Below are 20,673 nucleotides of genomic sequence, written 5' to 3'. Positions count from 1 at the left end.
AGCCACAGACAGCACCTGGATGGCGATTATTAATTTGTTTTATAAATGCATTAGAGTATTTGCATTAAATTTTGCTATAAAAATGGAACAAAATGTAACAAAGTTTTAGACATGTTGGGTATTGCTTTCGATGAGTCTGCTGTGAGTAACACAAGGGTTTGCGAGTGGTAGCAGCGTTTCCGAGGTGGTCGTGAAGAAGTTGAATAGCACGAAAGTTCTGAACGCCCCAGGACATAAACGATCGACGAAAACTTGAAAAAAAATGATAGAAATGATTACGAAGGATCGCCGAATCAGAATCAGACAAGTTTCTGATGATGTTGGCATATCAGCTGCCTCGTGCTATGAAATCTTTTCGGGTGTTACGAGTACGAAATGTGTGACAGCAAAATTTGTGCCAAAGGTGATGAATTTCGAGCAAAAACAGCAACGAATGGAAGTTGCTCAGGAGTCGCTAAATAAAGTCTACGACGACACAGAACTACTAAAAACGTGTCATAACTGGTGACGGAACGTGGGCGCACGGGCATGACGTCGGAACTGAGGCTTATTCGTCCCACTGGACACATTCTGAATCGCCAAAAGCGAAAGAAGCTCGGCAAGTGCGGTCGACTACGAAGATCCTGATCGCTGTTTGCTTCGATATTAACGGCATAGTTCACCACGATTTCTTGGCGAAAGGTCAAAAGGTAACGAGTACAACCTACAAGTTTAACGCCGATGCAGGAAGCAATCCGAAAAAAGCCCGGATTTGCGGCGAAAGAAGTTCGTGGCTTTTGCAGCACGATAATGCACCCGATCACACTTCGATGCTCGTTCGCGAATTTTTGTCCTAAGCCGCCGCTGCAGCGACCGGCCCCTCCCACGTGTTCGCCAGACGTGCGTCCGCGCACTGTCCCGACGTTTCACACCGAGGTGACAGAGGACACTGAGCGGCGACAGCCGCGCGGTTTGAGGTGCCGTGTCACGGATTGCGCGGCCCTCCCGCCGGAGGTTCGAGTCCTGCCTCGGGCATGGGTGTGTGTGTGATGTTCTCAGCGTAAGTTAGTTTAAGTAGAGTGTAAGTCTAGCGATCGATGACTTCAGCAGTTTAGTGCCTTAGGAAGTCGCACACATGTGAACATTAGAATAGCGACAGGCACAAAAACAGATACCGGCATATTGTGTGCAGAAGGTATGAAAGGGCAGTGACCTGGTGCTGCTGTCATTTGCACTCGTGGAATTCACGTGAAGGGGTGTCCGACGTGATTGTGGCCGCCCGACGGGAATTAACAGAGTCTGAACGCAGAATATTAGTTGCAGCTAGAGGCGTGTGACATTAAGTTTCGGAAATCGTTAGGAAATTCACTATTCCGAGAACCACAGTGTCGAGAGGGTGGCGAAAACAGCAGATTTCAGGCGTTACCCCTCACCACGGACAGCGCAGTCGCCTACGGCCTTCACTTAACGAGCGAGAGCAGCGGTGTTTACGTAGAGTTGTCAGTGCTAACAGACAAGTAACGCCGAGTGGAACAATCGCAGAAGTTAATGAGGGACGTACGACGAACGTGTCCAGTGTTGCGAGAGTCGCGTTTACGGGCTACGGCAGCAGACGACGGACGCGAGCGCCTTTGCTGACAGCACGACATCGCCTGAAACGGCTCTCCTGGACTCGTGACGATGTTGTCGGACCCTAGAGGACTGGCAGATGGCGCCCTCGTCACACGAGTCCCGATTTCCGTTGGCATCAGCTGATGGGTCGGCTCTACTGCGGCGTAGACTCCACGAATTCGTGGACTGAGGTTGTCAACAAGGCACTGTGCGAGCTGCTGGTGACTCCACAATGATGTGGACTGTGTTCACACGGAATGGACTGGGTTTTCTAGTCCAGCTGAACCCATTATTAACTCGAAATAGCCTCGACGCCGTCTGCGGCTATTCGTGTTCCCAAACAAAGATGAAATTTTAACGGATGACAATGTGCCATGTCAGTGGGCCACAATTGTTCGCGATTGGTTCCGAGAACATTCTGGTTAATTCCAACAAATGATTTGGACACCCGTCGAACATTTACGAGACGTAACCGAGGGATCAGTTTGTGCACAAAACCCGGCAACACTTTGGCAGCTACGGACGGCTGTGGGGGCTGCGTGCCTCGACACTTCTGCAGCCGGCTTCCAGCGACTCGCTGAGTCCATGCCACGTCCAGTTTCTGTACCAGGCCGGGCAATAGAAGGTCCGACACGATATTAAGTGATGTCCCACGACTTTTGTCACCTCGGTGCACAAGCTTTGAGGAGACTAGAAGCGCCTCGCTGAAAGAGCGAAGTGTCATCCCAGAGATCGAGTTCCAGAAGCTCTTCTGGGATAGCAAGCAGCAATTGGCTAAGTGTATAGTATCTAATGGAAACTACTTCGAAGGTGATAACATTAAAGTAAACGAATAAATAATTATTTCGAAAAAATGAAAATTCCCCCTACTTTTTGAACACACCTCGTAGACCTGACTTCCTGAGCGCCGACCGCGGATGTGTGCGAAATGTCTAGCGCTATTCCGTCTTCCTTGCATACCTAAATGGCGGGGATGCAACATACCTCCCGTGGTTTAACTAAGTGTTCGATTGTGTGGGCCACGCAATATTCTGCCTAAGCTGCAACATTATGTACTTGAAGAAAACAAACTCACCAGTGTTTCACTTGCTATCTAGCAAATCGAAGGCGGAATAATGTTCTGTAATATCAACGAAGAAGGAACAGATCTGAATCTGATTGGGGTTCTGTAAAAGGTGGGGGCAGGGGGCAGGGGGCAGGGTAGTGTAGGATTTTAGACGACGTCTACTGCGACGTATTTCCCGGGGGTACGTGTTTCAAGTCCTTCCGTCGATGGTCATTTGATAATCTGACGTTCTGACAGAACGGGTGGTTGGCATTGTCAAAGGCAGAGTAAAGAAGAGATCGTGGGCGGCGTATAATAGAATACATTTCACGTTCATATGTACCCCATTTAGGACGGAGAAACGTCTCTAAATGCTTGTTAAAAAATTATATACTAATTTCGAAAATGAAGAATAACATCTCCATTAATTACAGAGGCAGAATTTGTCATTGCGGAGCGGATGAAGAAAATATAGAATTAGTTACCAGCGGGCCTGTCCGTGCAGGGATTCCAGAACTAGTCTATGCCCACATAGAACAAAGAACAGGGGCCTAGTTGAAACCACAAGTGAATTCTAACAGAATCTCAAATTCAGATTAGGACGTATATCATAAAGATAGGATTATTTTGGTGGTGGAGCCATGTTTATGCCACGGTGATATTTAGTGAGCCCGGTACAGATCCCGAATGGAAAAGGATGTAGATGAAGATATTTTGGATAAAACGGTTATCAGCTCCTTTTGCAGACTCGCTGGGCCTCAGCAGTGCTAGTGGCAGAACATTTCAGCAAAAAGTTGGAGAAGGTCGCTCGTAAATGTAATGGCCGTGTTCTGATATTAGAAAAGATTAGAGCTTACCAGCTATAGAGGGGCAGAAAGAAGTGATTAGGGCTGATAGTTGAGACAGGGATTCGAGTGATGTTGCTCTGAATGCCTTATCTGAGAATTGTGATGGGCCGTTGGAGAATCGCCTTGTGGAAGGTGACGTCGTAGGTCTCCGGGTTACAAACAGGCCTGAACTTTCACAGTCAACGTAGGACAGAGATTCCGTTAATATAAGATGGTTATAAACCAGTGACTACAAGTGTCAGTAGATTAAGAAAGAAAATGATTTGTACTCGGAAAAAGCAAAAAAAAAAAAAAAGATCAAATTGCCTGTACAGTCAACACCATACATTCATCCCTGAGACTGAAAATTTTGAGTACGAGTGGGCAAAATTCAAAAGTATTGTACAATACACATGGAACACAAAAGGTGGCTTGTAGAGTGTAGCTGTAGATGTTAAAGTAGCAATAGCCTTGTTGGGAAACATATAATGAAGTAAGCCAAAATGAGGATGAGAAGAATTCAGAAGTAAAGTTATCTCTGTCGACCTGATAAACAATGCTTTGAATGTTTGGTTTCGCGCTCAGTCACTAAACGAATGGAGGCCACCCATCCAGTCATTCTGTGATCGTACTGACACGGAAACGAAGAATGACACGTGGCAGAAATACTAAATTTTGTAATACGTACTTGTTTCACCGAGGAAGACCGTACTGTTTGTGCGTCCTTCCTGCACACGAACACCAAAATATGAGATGTCATTTTAAGTGACCGAGGACAGAAAATCAACTGAAATCTCTCAACAGAGGAAATCCATTTAGAGTTGGTGGAACGCCTCTACGATTCGACAAAGAGTACGCGAAATAACTTGCTGCTGTTGTAGCGGCAGTCTATTGCAGGTCGCTGGGAGAGCGAAGTATGGAAAAATGCACCGGTCATTCCCGTTTGCGAGGCAGATTGTCGGCAGATGCATACGACTGTAGGTCTATGTCGCTGGCGTCCCTCTCTTGTAGAGATGTGTAACACATTTTATGCTCGCCTGTTATGGCCCTTCTGGAGAACGGAAATCTGCAGTGTAGGGATCGATACGGGTTCGGGAAGCTGCGATCTCGTGAGACAACAGGTCGCACTTCTTGTGGACGGGCCAGCAGACACTGGCTGCTCTCGCGTTCCTCGACTTCCGGAAGGCTTTCGATACCGGTTCCGCACTTAGGCTAAAGAATAAACTACGAACGGAGCTGTGTAAGTGCACTTAAGAGTTCCTAGCAAACAGAAAGCGATTTCATTTTCATGGAGAGAAATCATCGAAGTAAAAGTATGTGCTGGTCGCCTGGCCAGTCAAATTGCTATTTTACATTTTTCACTTAAATATTCCGCTGCAGTTTTTGAGCACAATTCGTTGTGGCCTACGTAGCGAGTGGGAAAGTCGCTGCTCGTTCCTGTGGAGCGCGCTCTGCAGACCACGTGCTCGGTGGGCAGCCGTTCTCGCCGGCCAATAGGGAGAGAGAGAGAGAGAGAGAGAGAGAGGGGGGGGGGAGGGAGAGACCACGTGCTGACTGCAGGCTCTGCTCCAGCCGCCTGCTGTCCGAGTTGTCGCTATAGGCTGCGGCTTTCAGCCAACACTGATGTCAACGCTCTGTAATTCTACTTGCTTCCTTGGACAGCGCGACCCGGGCGCCCCCAAAGGTGTTACCAGCGTAATGAGTTAACGTTTAAACAGCCTGGCCACAGCCCCTTCGGCAGCTGGACAAGTAGCTCCTTGCACGCTTCTGTGGCATACGGCACGTAAGTTTTCACCACATTTCACGTTTCGGTAACTTTAAAACCTTTTCATAAATACCTTGATAGAGGTTATAAGAAAGAAATCTATCGCAAACTTCAACAAATAGTGAACAATAAACTTTCTGTATATCCACAGCAAAGCAGCAACGGTTACAAAACGAGCGCCCGCAAGAAAACAAAACGCAACATGTAGAACAACACCTGATAGATTAGTAAAAGATCGGAAACCGGTCACGACTTGATTCAAATAAACCTTGTTAAATCATACTTGTGCCTGGCTGCTGTTTGAATTATAAACCTTATACACTAAAGAGCAAAAAAAAAATGGGCACACCTGACTAATATAGCGTAGGGCCCCCGCGAGCACGCAGAGTACAGCAACACGACGTGTCACGGACTCGACTAATGTCTGAAATAGTGCTTTGGAAACTGACAGCAGGAATCCTGCAGGCTGCCCATAAACCCGTAAAAGTACGAGGGGGTGGAGATCTCTTCTGAACAGCACGTTGCTAGGCATCCCAGATATACTCAATAATGTACATGTGTAGGGAGTCCGGTGGCAAGCGGAAGTGTTTAAACTCAGAACAGCGTTCCTGGAGCCACTCTGTAGCAATTCTGGACATGTCCTGCTGGAATGCACAATGGACATGGATGGATGCAGGTGATCAGACAGGATGCTTACCTACGTGTCACCTGTCAGAGTCGCATCTAGACGTACCAGGGGTCCCACGTAACTCCAACTGCACACGCCCCACACCATTACAGAGCCTCCACCAGCTTGAACCGACCCCTGCCGACATGCAGGGTCCATGGATTCATGAGGTTGCCTCCATAGGCGTACACGTCCATCCGATCGATACAATTTGAAACAGCCTCGTCCGATCAGGCAGCATGTTTCCAATCGTCAACAGTCCGACGTCGGTGTTGACGGGTCCAGGCGAGGCGTAAAGCTTTGTGCCGTGATGTCATCAAGGGTACACGAGTGGGCCTTCGGCTTCGAAAGCCCATATCGATGATGTTTCGTTGAATGGTTCGCACGCTGACACTTGGTGGCCCAACATTGAAATCTGCAACAATCTGCGGAAGGATTGCACTTCTGTCATGTTGACGATACTCTTCAGGCTTCGTTGGTCCCGGTATTACAACATCTTTTTCCGTTCGCAGCAATGGGGAAGATTTGATGTTTCACCGGATTCCTGATATTCGCGGTACACTCGTGAAATGGTCGTATGTGAAAATCCCCACTTCATCGCTACATCGAAGATGCTGTGTTCCATAGCTCATGCGCCGACTACGACACCACATTCAAACTCACTTAAATCTTGGTAACCTGCCACTGTAGCAGCCGTAACTGATCTAGCAGCTGCGCCAGACACTTGTCTTACATAGGCGTTGCCGACCGCAGCGTCGTATTCTGGCTGTTCACATATCTCTGTATTTGATACGCCTGCCTATAACAGTTCCTTTGGCGCTTCAGTGTAGTGTTACAACTACAGTTCTCAAAATGTCACTTTTCGACAAATTAGCGTGACCACTGAAATCTTTCCGTGCGAGCTGCGAGCTCTGATTTCTCTTATTTTATTGTGATGATCATTTCTCCCTATGTCGGGGTGGGGCGGAGGGAGGGGGGGGGGAGGGGGCAACAAAATATTTTCGCATTCTGAGGAGAAAGTTGGTGACAGAAATTTCATGAGGAGATGGAGCCGCAATGAAAAACGCCTTTGTTTTAATGATTGCCACCCCAACCCCCGTATCATATCCGTGACACTCTCACGGAGGCTGGACAAGCGTAGTGTACAATGGTTCAAATGGCTCTGAGCACTATGGGACTTAACATCTGTGGTCATCAGACCCCTGGAACTTAGAACTACTTAAACCTAACTAACCTAAGGACATCACAGACATCCATGCCCGAAGCAGGATTCGAACCTGCGACTGTAGCGGTCACGCGGTTCCAGACCGAAGCGCCTAGAACCGCTCGGCCACACCGCCCGGCAAGCGTAGTGTAGACAGTCTCTTTACTAAACCTGTTGCATTTTCTAAATGTTCTGCCAGTAAATCGGAGTCTTTCTTTCGCTTTCCCGACAATTTTATCTATCTGATCGTTCCACTTTAAGTTATTCGCAACTGTAATCCCTAAGTATTTAGTTGAATTCACAGCCTGTATATTTGTGGTTTTATCGTGTAACCCAAATTAAGCGGATTCCTTTTCTTATTCAAGTGGATGATATCACACTTCTCATTACCTACATCTGATGACCTTACAAGACGGTGAATCACACCATCATCTGCAAACAATCTAAGGTGACTGCTCAGACGGCGTCCTAAATAATTGCACAGATCAGGAACAGCGGAGGGCCTTTAACACCTCCTTTGGGAGCGCCAGATATTGCTTCTGTTTAACTCGATGCCTTTATGTCAGTTACTACGAACTCTGATCGTTCTGGCAGGAAATCACGAATCTAGACGCACAACAGAGACGGTATGCCGTAGGTGCGCGATTTGATAAGAAGTCGCTTCTAAGTAACGGTGTCAAAAGCATTCTGAAATCTAAAAATATGGAATCAATTGACATCCCCTGTCGATAGCACTCATTTCCTTCTTGTGAATAAACAGCTAGTTGTGTTTCACAAGAACGATATTTTCTGAATCCGTGTTGGCTGTTTGTCTGAAGCCTGGTTTGATGCTGCTCTCCAATTTCTGACTAACTACTGCAACCTGTATCTCTCTGAATCTGCGTACTGTCTCACTCTACAATTTCACCCCCCCCCCCCTTCCCACTTCCCTCCGGCATTAAATCCATTGATGTCATACCCGATCCCTTCTTCTAGTCAAGTTGTGACACAAATTCCTCTTCTCCCCAATTCTATTCAATACCTCCTCATTACCTATCTAATCTTCAGTATTCTCCTATAGCACCATATTTCATAAGACTCCATTCTCCCTCCATGAACCATGGACCTTGCCGTTGGTGGTGAGGCTTGCGTGCCTCAGCGATACAGATAGCCGTACCATAGGTGCAACCACAACGGAGGGGTATCTGTTGAGAGGCCAGACAAACGTGTGGTTCCTGAAGAGGGGCAGCAGCCTTTTCAGTAGTTGCAAGGGCAACAGTCTGGATGATTGACTGATCTGGCCTTGTAACAATAACCAAAACGGCCTTGCTGTGCTGGTACTGCGAACGGCTGAAAGCAAGGGGAAACTACGGCCGTAATTTTTCCCGAGGGCATGCAGCTTTACTGTATGATTAAATGATGATGGCATCCTCTTGGGTAAAATATTCCGGAGGTAAAATAGTCCCCCAATCGGATCTCCGGGCGGGGACTACTCAAGAGGATGTCGTTATCAGGAGAAAGAAAACTGGCGTTTTACGGATCGGAGCGTGGAATGTCAGATCACTTAATCGGGGAGGTAGGTTAGAAAATTTAAAAAGGGAAATGGATAGGTTAAAGTTAGATATAGTGGGAATTAGTGAAGTTCGGTGGCAGGAGGAACAAGACTTCTGGTCAGGTGACTACAGGGTTATAAACACAAAATCAAATAGGGATAATGCAGGAGTAGGTTTAATAATGAATAGGAAAATAGGAATGCGGGTAAGCTACTACAAACAGCATAGTGAACACATTATTGTGGCCAAGATAGATACGAAGCCCACACCTACTACAGTAGTACAAGTTTATATGCAAACTAGCTCTGCAGATGACGAAGAAATTGAAGAAATGTATGATGAGATAAAAGAAATTATTCAGATAGTGAAGGGTGACGAAAATTTAATAGTCATGGGTGACTGGAATTCGAGAGTAGGAAAAGGGAGAGAAGGAAACGTAGTGGGTGAATATGGATTGGGGGAGAGAAATGAAAGAGGAAGCCGCCTGGTAGAATTTTGCACAGAGCACAACTTAATCATAGCTAACACTTGGTTTAAGAATCATGATAGAAGGTTGTATACATGGAAGAAGCCTGGAGATACTAAAAGGTATCAGATAGATTATATAATGGTAAGACAGAGACTTAGGAACCAGGTTTTAAATTGTAAGACATTTCCAGGGGCAGATGTGGACTCTGACCACAATCTATTGGTTATGACCTGTAGATTAAAACTGAAGAAACTGCAAAAAGGTGGGAACTTCAGGAGATGGGACCTGGATAAACTGAAAGAACCAGAGGTTGTACAGAGTTTCAGGGAGAGCATAAGGGAACAATTGACAGGAATGGGGGAAAGAAATACAGTAGAAGAAGAATGGGTAGCTTTGAGGAATGAAGTAGTGAAGGCAGCAGAGGATCAAGTAGGTAAAAAGACGAGGGCTAGTAGAAATCCTTGGGTAACAGAAGAAATATTGAATTTGATTGATGAAAGGAGAAAATATAAAAATGCAGTAAATGAAGCAGGCAAAAAGGAATACAAACGTCTCAAAAATGAGATCGACAGGAAGTGCGAAATGGCTAAGCAGGAATGGCTAGAGGACAAATGTAAGGATGTAGAGGCTTATCTCACTAGGGGTAAGATAGATACTGCCTACAGGAAAATTAAAGAGACTTCTGGAGATAAGAGAACCACTTGTATGAACATCAAGAGCTCAGATGGAGACCCAGTTCTAAGCAAAGAAGGGAAAGCAGAAAGGTGGAAGGAGTATATAGAGGGTCTATACAAGGGCGATGTACTTGAGGACAACATTATGGAAATGGAAGAGGATGTAGATGAAGATGAAATGGTAGATACGATACTGCGTGAAGAGTTCGACAGAGCACTGAAAGACCTGAGTCGAAACAAGGCCCCCGGAGTAGACAACATTCCATTGGAACTACTGACGGCCTTGGGAGAGCCAGTCCTGACAAAACTCTACCATCTGGTGAGCAAGATGTATGAAACAGGCGAAATACCCTCAGACTTCAAGAAGAATATAATAATTCCAATCCCAAAGAAAGCAGATGTTGACAGATGTGAAAATTACCGAACGGTCAGTTTAATAAGCCACAGCTGCAAAATACTAACACGAATTCCTTACAGACGAATGGAAAAACTAGTAGAAGCCGACCTCGGGGAAGATCAGTTTGGATTCCGTAGAAATACTGGAACACGTGAGGCAATACTGACCCTACGACGTATCTTAGAAGAAAGATTAAGGAAAGGCAAACCTACGTTTCTAGCATTTGTAGACTTAGAGAAAGCTTTTGACAATGTTGACTGGAATACTCTCTTTCAAATTCTGAAGGTGGCAGGGGTAAAATACAGGGAGCGAAATGCTATTTACAATTTGTACAGAAACCAGATGGCAATTATAAGAGTCGAGGGACATGAAAGGGAAGCAGTGGTTGGGAAGGGAGTAAGACAGGGTTGTAGCCTCTCCCCGATGTTATTCAATCTGTATATTGAGCAAGCAGTAAAGGAAACAAAAGAAAAATTCGGAGTAGGTATTAAAATCCATGGAGAAGAAATAAAAACTTTAAGGTTCGCTGATGACATTGTAATTCTGTCAGAGACACCAAAGGACTCGGAAGAGCAGTTGAACGGAATGGATAGCGTCTTGAAAGTCATTTCTGACGAACAGAAAATTGTTAACATCGAATTAAGTGGCAAGAAGTATTTTCTGAAAGTATTTGTATGGAGTGTAGCCATGTATGGAAGTGAAACATGGACGATAAATAGTTTGGACAAGAAGAGAATAGAAGCTTTCGAAATGTGGTGCTACAGAAGAATGCTGAAGATTAGATGGGTAGATCACATAACTAATGAGGAAGTGTTGAATAGGATTGGGGAGAAGAGAAGTTTGTGGCACAACTTGACCAGAAGAAGGGATCGGTTGGTAGGACATGTTCTGAGGCATCAAGGGATCACCAATTTAGTATTGGAGGGCAGCGTGGAGGGTAAAAATCGTAGGGGGAGACCAAGAGATGAATACACTAAGCAGATTCAGAAGGATGTAGGTTGCAGTAGGTACTGGGAGATGAAGAAGCTTGCACAGGATAAAGTAGCATGGAGAGCTGCATCAAACCAGTCTCAGGACTGAAGACCACAACAACAACTATTCTCTTCTTCTCCGTGTTTCACTTCCATACATGGCTACACTCCATACAAATACTTTCAGAAAATACTTCTTGCCACTTAATTCGATGTTAACAATTTTCTGTTCGTCAGAAATGACTTTCTGTTCATTGCCAGTCTACATTTTATATCGTTTCTACTTCAACCATTATCAGTTGTTTTGCTGTCCAAATAGCAAAACTCATCTATTACTTTCAGTGTCTCGTTTCCTAATCTAATTCCCTTAGCGTCACCTAATTTAATTCGACTACATTCCATTAACTTCGTTTTGCTTTTGTTGATGTCCATCTGATATCCTCCTTTCAAGACGCTGCCCATTCTCTTCAACAAGTCCTTTGCTGTCTCTGACGTAATTACAATATCATCGGAAAACCTCAAAGATTTTATTTCTTCTCCCTGGACTTTAATTTCTACTCCAAATTCTTCTTTGGTTTTCTTCACTGCTTGTTTAATGTACAGATTGAGTAACATCGACGATAGGCTACAACTCTGTCTCGCTACCTCCTCAACCACTGTTTCCCTTCATGCCCCCGGACTCTTGTAACTGCCGTCTCGTTTCTGCACAAGTTGTAAATAGCCTTTTGCTCCCTGTATTTTACCCCTGCTACCTTCATAATTCCAAAGTATTCTAGGCAACTTTGCTTTCTCTATAAACCTAGGTTTGCCTTCCTTAACGTGTTTTCTAAAAGAAGTCGTAGGACTAGTATTTCCTCGAATGTTCCTACATTTTCCGGAATCCCAACTGATCTTCCCCGAGGGCGGCTTCTTCCAGTTTTTCCATACTTCTGTAAAGAATTCGTGTTAGTATTTTGCAAGCGTGGCTTATTAAACTGATAGTTTGGTAATATTCACACCTGTCAGCACCTGCTTTCTATAGAATTCGAATTATTACATTCTTTTTGAAGTCTGCGGTTGTTTCACCTGTCTCGTACGTGTTGCACGTCAGGTGGAAGAGTTTTGTCAAGGCTGGGTCTCCCAGGGCTATCGGCAGTTCCGCCAAAAGGTCTTCTACACCAGTGGTCTTGCTTCTTACTTCGACTTACGTTTTTCAGTGCTCTGTTAAATCCTTCTCGCTGTATCGCACCTCCCGTCTCACCTTTATCTACGTTCTCTTCCACTTCTATAACACTGCACTCCGGTACATCTGCTCTCTATATAGTCCTTCCACCTTTCTGCTTTCCCTTCTTTGCTTAGGACTGGTTTTCTGTCTGAGCTCTTGAGATTCATACAGCTGCTTCTCTTTTCTCCAAACGTCTCTTTAATTTTCCTGTAGGTGGTACCTATCTTTCCCCTTGTGATATATGCTTATAAATCTTTACATTTGTCCTCTAGCCGTTCGTGCTTGGCCATTTTGCACTTCCTGCTAATCTCTTTTTTTGAGACGTTTTTACACCTTTTCGTCCGCTCCATTTACTAATTTTTTATATTTTCTCCTTTCAGCAATTAAATTCAACATATCCTGTGTTATCCAACGATTCCTACTAGGGCTTATCTTTCAACCTGTTTGATCCTGTGCTAACTTCACTATTTCATTGGTCTTCTACTCTATTGCTTTCCCCTGCTCTTGTCAATTGTTGTCTGATACTCTCTTTCAAACTTTCAAGGACCTCTGGTTCTTTGAATTCATCCAGGTCTCATCTCCTTTATATCTTACCTTTTTCCAATTTCTTCACTTTTAATTTACAGTTCTTAACCAATAAATGTCCGCCCACGGTAGCAGAATGGTCAGCGTGGCAGATTGTCAATCCTCTGAGCCCGGGTTCGATTCCCGAATAGGTCGGGGAATTTTCTCCGTCCAGGGACTGGGTGTTGTGCTGTCCTCGTCACCATCATCGACTGCAGGTCGCCGAAGTGGCGGCAGACTGGAAGACCGGCACCCGGTGAACGGTCTGCCCGACAGGGGGTCCTAGCCAAAAGGTTAAATAAATAAAGCAATAAAAGGTGATCAGAGTCTACATCTGATCCCGGAAATGTCTGACGATTTAAAATCTGGTTCCGAAATCTTTGTTTTAAGATTACATAATCAATATCAAACCTTTCAGTATTTCCAGTTCTCTCCCACTTACACAGCCTTCTTTGACGATTCTTAAGCAAAGTGTTAAGGATGATTAAATTTTGCTCTGTGCAAAACTCTAGCAGGCGGCTTCCTCTATCATTCCTTTCCTCCAGTGCATATTCACATACTACACTCCTGGAAATGGAAAAAAGAACACATTGACACCGGTGTGTCAGACCCACCATACTTGCTCCGGACACTGCGAGAGGGCTGTACAAGCAATGATCACACGCACGGCACAGCGGACACACCAGGAACCGCGGTGTTGGCCGTCCAATGGCGCTAGCTGCGCAGCATTTGTGCACCGCCGCCGTCAGTGTCAGCCAGTTTGCCGTGGCATACGGAGCTCCATCGCAGTCTTTAACACTGGTAGCATGCCGCGACAGCGTGGACGTGAACCGTATGTGCAGTTGACGGACTTTGAGCGAGGGCGTATAGTGGGCATGCGGGAGGCCGGGTGGACGTACCGCCGAATTGCTCAACACGTGGGGCGTGAGGTCTCCACAGTACATCGATGTTGTCGCCAGTGGTCGGCGGAAGGTGCACGTGCCCGTCGACCTGGGACCGGACCGCAGCGACGCACGGATGCACGCCAAGACCGTAGGATCCTACGCAGTGCCGTAGGGGACCGCACCGCCACTTCCCAGCAAATTAGAGACACTGTTGCTCCTGGGGTATCGGCGAGGACCATTCGCAACCGTCTCCATGAAGCTGTGCTACGGTCCCGCACACCGTTAGGCCGTCTTCCGCTCACGCCCCAACATCGTGCAGCCCGCCTCCAGTGGTGTCGCGACAGGCGTGAATGGAGGGACGAATGGAGACGTGTCGTCTTCAGCGATGAGAGTCGCTTCTGCCTTGGTGCCAATGATGGTCGTATGCGTGTTTGGCGCCGTGCAGGTGAGCGTCACAATCAGGACTGCATACGACCGAGGCACACAGGGCCAACACCCGGCATCATGGTGTGGGGAGCGATCTCCTACACTGGCCGTACACGACTGGTGATCGTCGAGGGGACACTGAATAGTGCACGGTACATCCAAACCGTCATCGAACCCATCGTTCTACCATTCCTAGACCGGCAAGGGAACTTGCTGTTCCAACAGGACAATGCACGTCCGCATGTATCCCGTGCCACCCAACGTGCTCTAGAAGGTGTAAGTCAACTACCCTGGCCAGCAAGATCTCCGGATCTGTCCCCCATTGAGCATGTTTGGGACTGGATGAAGCGTCGTCTCACGCGGTCTGCACGTCCAGCACGAACGCTGGTCCAACTGAGGCGCCAGGTGGAAATGGCATGGCAAGCCGTTCCACAGGACTACATCCAGCATCTCTACGATCGTCTCCATGGGAGAATAGCAGCCTGCATTGCTGCGAAAGGTGGATATACACTGTACTAGTGGCGACATTGTGCATGCTCTGTTGCCTGTGTCTATGTGCCTGTGGTTCTGTCAGTGTGATCATGTGATGTATCTGACCCCAGGAATGTGTCAATAAAGTTTCCCTTCCTGGGACAATGAATTCACGGTGTTCTTATTTCAATTTCCAGGAGTGTATTTTCCCATTCTCTTCCTTTTCCTGCTATCGAATTTCAGTGCACCCTTACTATTAAATTTTCGTCTCCCTTAACTACCTGAATAGTTTCTTTTACTCATCGTGCGTTCCTTCAATATCTTCATCATTTACGGAGCTAGTTGGCATATAAACTTGTATTACTGTGGTGGATGTGGGGGTTGGTGTCTGTCCTGGCTACAATAACGCGTTCACTATGCTCTTCATAGTGCCTCTCCTGCATTGCTATTTTACCGTTCATTATTAAACCTACTTCTGCCGGCCGGTGTGGCCGAGCGGTTCTAGGCGTTTCAGTCTGGAACCGCGCGACCGCTGCAGTCGCAGGTTCGAATCCTGCCTCGGGCATGGATCTGTGTGGTGCCCTTAGGTTGGTTAGTTTTAAGTACTTCTAAGTTCAAGGGGACTGATGACCTCCTATGTTAAGTCCCATAGTGCTCAGAGCCATTTGAACCATTTTTGAACCTACTTCTGCATTATCCCTATTTGGCTTTGTATTTATAACCCTTTATTCACCTGACCACTACATCCAACTTAAACCCATTCATTTCCCTTTATAAATTTTCTAACCTATCTGCCAATTAAGGAATCTAACATTTCACACTCCGATCCGAAGAATGCCAGTTTTGTTTCTCCTCATGATGACATCTTCTTGAGGCTTCCTCGTGGTGCATTCTTTGTATTCTTTGCATGAGTTAATCGCACTAGTTTTGAGCGTCTCACTGCAATGTTTTGTTTATTTGTGTATTTAGTGTCAAATATTTTATTTTAGAGTTTATTTTTTACATGCAGAAGGAAATAAAAAACGATACGCTAATAAGGTGCTATTACTTTAGTCTGTTATGTGCTGGTCGTGATGTAACGTTAGTTTTACCGAACATCATAGTTGTTTACTTTCGTCCGTCGTTCATGAAGGATGCAAGTAGTACCGAGTACCTTTTGCTGAAACAGAGTCAGCGACGTAATGCTGCGACACTAACGCTCGGTGCGTGTTCCTGTCAAGAAGGACGAGAGAAGCAGACGAGTGAGCGAGAATTTCGCCGTCGGAGTTGGCACGTCGTGTAAATTAACAGACACGTGGTTGTACCTGGCTTTTGTGTAAATCCAGAAGACGATGAAACTAGCAGACATTGTAAATCTCACGGGTGCAATAGAACTACTCTACACGACGCACTGTTGATGCTCTCAAAAATACGGGGTCTTACAAAAAGGTACGGCCAAACTTTCAGGAAACATTCCTCACACACAAATAAAGGAAAGATGTTATTTGGACATGTGTCCGGAAACGCTTAATTTCCATGTTAGAGCTCATTTTAGTTTCGTCAGTATGTACTGTACTTCCTCGATTCACAGCCAGTTGGCCCAATTGAAGGAAGGTAATGTTGACATCGGTGCTTGTGTTGACGTGCGACTCATTGCTCTACAGTACTAGCATCAAGCACATCAGTACGTAGCAAAAAATGGTTCAAATGGCTCTGGGCACTATGGGACTTAACATCTGTGGTCATCAGCCCCTAGAACTTAGAACTACTTAAACCTAACTAACCTAAGGACATCACACACATCCATGCCTGAGGCAGGATTCGAACCTGCGACCGTAGCGGTCACGCGGTTCCAGACTGAAGCGCCAGAACCGCACGGCCACATCGGCCGGCTCAGTACGTAGCATCAACAGGTTAGTGTTCATCACGAACGTGATTTTGCAGTCAGTGCAATGTCTACAAATGCGGAGTTGTCAGATGCCCATTTGATGTATGGATTAGCGCGGGGCAATAGCCGTGGCGCGGTACATTTGTATCGAGACAGATTTCCAGAACGAAGGTGTCCCGACAGGAAGACGTTCGAAGCAATTGATCGGCGTTTTAGGAAGCACGGAACATTTCAGCCTATGACTCGCGACTCGGGAAGACCTAGAACGACGAGGACACCTGCAATGGTCGAGGCAATTCTTCGTGCAGTTGACGATAACCCTAATGTCAGCGTCAGAGAAGTTGCTGCTGTACAAGGTAACGTTGACCACGTCACTGTATGGAGAGTGCTACGGGAGAACCAGTTGTTTCCGTACCATGTACAGCGTGTGCAGGCACTATCAGCAGCTGATTGGCCTCCACGGGTACACTTCTGCGAATGGTTCATCCGACAATGTGTCAACCCTCATTTCAGTGCAAATGTTCTCTTTACGGATGAGGCTTCATTCCAACGTGATCAAATTGTAAATTTTCAGAATCAACATGTGTGGGCTGACGAGAATCCACACACAATTGTGCAATCACGTCATCAACACAGATTTTCTGTGAACGTTTGGGCAGGCATTGTTGGTGATGTCTCGATTGGGCCCCATGTTCTTCCACCTACGTTCAGTGGAGCACGTTATCATGATTTCATACGGGATACTCTACTGTGCTGCTAGAACATGTGCCTTTACAAGTACGACACAACATGTGGTTCATGCACAATGGAGCTCCTTCACATTTCAGTCGAAGTGTTCGTACGCTTCTCAACAACAGATTCGGTGACCGATGGATTGGTAGAGGCGGACCAATTCCATGGCCTCCACGCTCTCCTGACCTCAACCCTCTTGACTTTCATTTATGGGGGCATTTGAAAGGTCTTGTCTGCGTACCCCCGGTATCAAATGTAGAGACTCTTCGTGCTCGTATTGTGGACGGCTGTGATACAATACGCCATTCTCCAGGGCTGCATCAGCGCATCAGGGATTCCATGCGACGGAGGGTGGATGCATGTATCCTCGCTAACGGAAGACATTTTGAACATTTCCTGTGACAAAGTGTTTGAAGTCACTCTGACACGTTCTGTTGCTGTGTGTTTCCATTTCATGATTAATGTGATTTGAAGAGAAGTAATAAAATGAGCTGTAACATGGAAAGTAAGCATTTCCGGACACATGTCCACATGACGTATTTTCTTTCTTTGTGTGTGAGGAATGTTTCCTGAAAGTTTGGCCGTACCTTTTTGTAACACCCTGTATATCGAGCAGACTTACACATTATAAAGCGAACGAGTGAATAATTATTGTGAAAAAGTAACCAAAAGAAACAGGCAGAAATCCTTGGTATACCGTCAACCACTAGTTTCAATACTTTGTTTCAATACTTACGCCGTCTATGCTATATTGTGCATCCTACATCAGAAGAAAACGTTCCTTTGGAACCGCTGCAATCTCACTAGGTATTGTAACCAGAAAAATAATGTGAAATTATCGCCAGTTGTGAACAATTTGTTGCTGTCCAACCATCCGAGGGCGAGCAAGCGACCTTAAAATGGAAAGAAGGGAGGACTCTTATCCTTCTGTGTCGCATCGAGAGGCTATTAGAGACTGAGAACAAGTCTGGGTCGGTTAAGGACGGGGAGCAGAACGGCCGTACTCTTTTCAAAGGAACCACCGCGTTATTATCCTTAAGCGACCTTGGGAAAACGCGGGAATAGTGAATCTGGGTGGTCGGATGCGGATTCGAACCGTCGTCCTCCCGAGTGCGCCGACCACTCCGCCACCTCGCACTGCTCGGCCTCACATCTGCACGTGGCCCGTACTGCGTGCGTTGCTTTAAGCCCCTACAGGAGCTCTGATCTGTGCTGACGCAAAACAATGTAGCAGAGACGAATTAGTGAATATTTTATATAACAGAGCAAGTTGATGAATTAATAAAATTACGGAAGTATAAAAGATTGATCCCTAAAGTTCACTATCATTTTATTCAAATCAGACACAATCTTACTTCGAATGGTGGCCTTACACAGTTTTTTATTTAAACACCGTTAAGAAATGAGAAATCAAATGACTCACTTAGCAGGGCAAACAGAGTGTTCACAGGCCGCGACGAAAGTAAACCAAAGGCATTGAGCCACGCACCAAATCACTCAAGCTGAATTAAATGCGTGAGGTTCAGTAGGCTTATAGGAGACCGTGCACAATAATAAGCCCACCATGACAAAAGTTCAGTCGCTGATAGTTGTACAAGTACTGACAAAAATATTCACAATGTCTCTAAGGCCCAAGTTGTTACACAGGAGTAGTCCTAAATCACGAATTCGTGCACACTTAGATATTTATAAGTCCCAACGAACAGTTAAGCCCAAGAGGCTCATTGCCCCTGCAAACCTTATCAAACAACTTTACCAACCAAGACACAATCATCAAAAGACCATGGAAACCTCATCCTGCCTGCCTATTTAAGGAGCTGGTCAAGGGATCCACCACTAGCAACTTACAACTATACCAACTGAAATCTATACCAACTTAAAACTATACCACCATTCCTACAGTTTTATCTGTTACAACCTTCACATACTTCGGACATACTTTACTATACACTACTGGCCATTAAAATTACTACACCACGAAGATGACATGCTACAGACACGAAATTTAACCGACAGGAAGAATATGCTGTGATATGCAAATGATTAGCTTCTCAGAGCATTCACACAAGGTTGCCGCCGGTGGCGACACCTACAACGTGCTGAAATGAGAAAAGTTTCCAACCGACTTCTCATACACAAACAGCAGTTCACCGGCGTTGCCTGGTGAAACGTTGTTGTGATGCCTCGTGTAAGGAGGAGAAATGCGTACCATCACGTTTCCGACTTTGATACAAGTCGGCCTATCGCGATTGCGGTTTGTCGTATCGCGACATTGCTGCTCGCGTTGGTCGACATCCAATGACTGTTAGCAGAATATGTAATCGGTGGGTTCAGGAGGGTAATACGGAACGCCGTGCTGGATCCCAACGGCCTGGTATCACTAGCAGTCGAGATGGCAGGCAGATTATCCGCATGGCTGTAACGGATCGTGCAGCCGCGTCTCGATCCCTGAGTCAACAGATGGGGACGTTTGCAAGACAACAACCACCTGTACGAACAGTTCGACGACATTTGCAGCAGCATGGACTATCAACTCGGAGACCAAGGCTGCGGTTACCCTTGACGCTGCATCACAGGCAGGAGCGCCTGCGATGGTGTACTCAACGACGAACCCGGGTGCACGAATGGCAAAACGTCATTTTTTCGGATGAATCCAGGTTCTGTTTACAGCATCATGATGGTCGCATCCGTGTTTGGCGACATCGCGGTGAACGCACATTGGAAGCCTGTATTCGTCATCGCCATACTTGCGTATCACCCAGCGTGATGGTATGGGGTGCCATTGGTTACACGTCTCGGTCACCTCTTGTTCGCATTGACGGCACTTTGAACAGTGGACGTTAGATTTCAGATGTGTTGCGACCCGTAGCTCTACCCTGCATTCGATCCCTGCGAAACCCTACATTTCAGCAGGATAATGCACGACCGCATGTTGAAGGTCCTGTACGGGCCTTTCTGGATACAGAAAATGTTCGACTGCTGCCCTGGCCAGCACATTCTCCAGATCTCTCACGAACTGAAAACGTCTGGTCAATGGTGGCCGAGCAACTGGTTCGTCACAATACGCCAGTCACTACTCTTGAGGAACTGTGGCATCGTGTTGAAGCTGCATGGGCAGCTGTACGTGTACACGCCATCCAAGCTGTGTTTGACTCAATGCCCAGGCGTGTCAACGCCGTTATTACGGCCAGAGGTGGTTGTTCTGGGTACTGATTTCTCAGGATCTATGCACCCAAACTGCGTGAAAATGTAATCACATGTCAGTTCTAGTATAATATATTTGTCCAATGAATACCAGTTTATCATCTGCATTTGTTCGTGGTGTAGCAATTTTAATGGCCAGTAGTGTACTTTCAAACTTTTGCAGTCTGATATGACATCATA

This window comes from Schistocerca cancellata, chromosome 5 (genome assembly GCF_023864275.1).
Source record: "Schistocerca cancellata isolate TAMUIC-IGC-003103 chromosome 5, iqSchCanc2.1, whole genome shotgun sequence".
Lineage (NCBI taxonomy): Eukaryota > Metazoa > Arthropoda > Insecta > Orthoptera > Acrididae > Schistocerca > Schistocerca cancellata.
Note: the sequence above shows the minus strand (reverse complement) of the source record.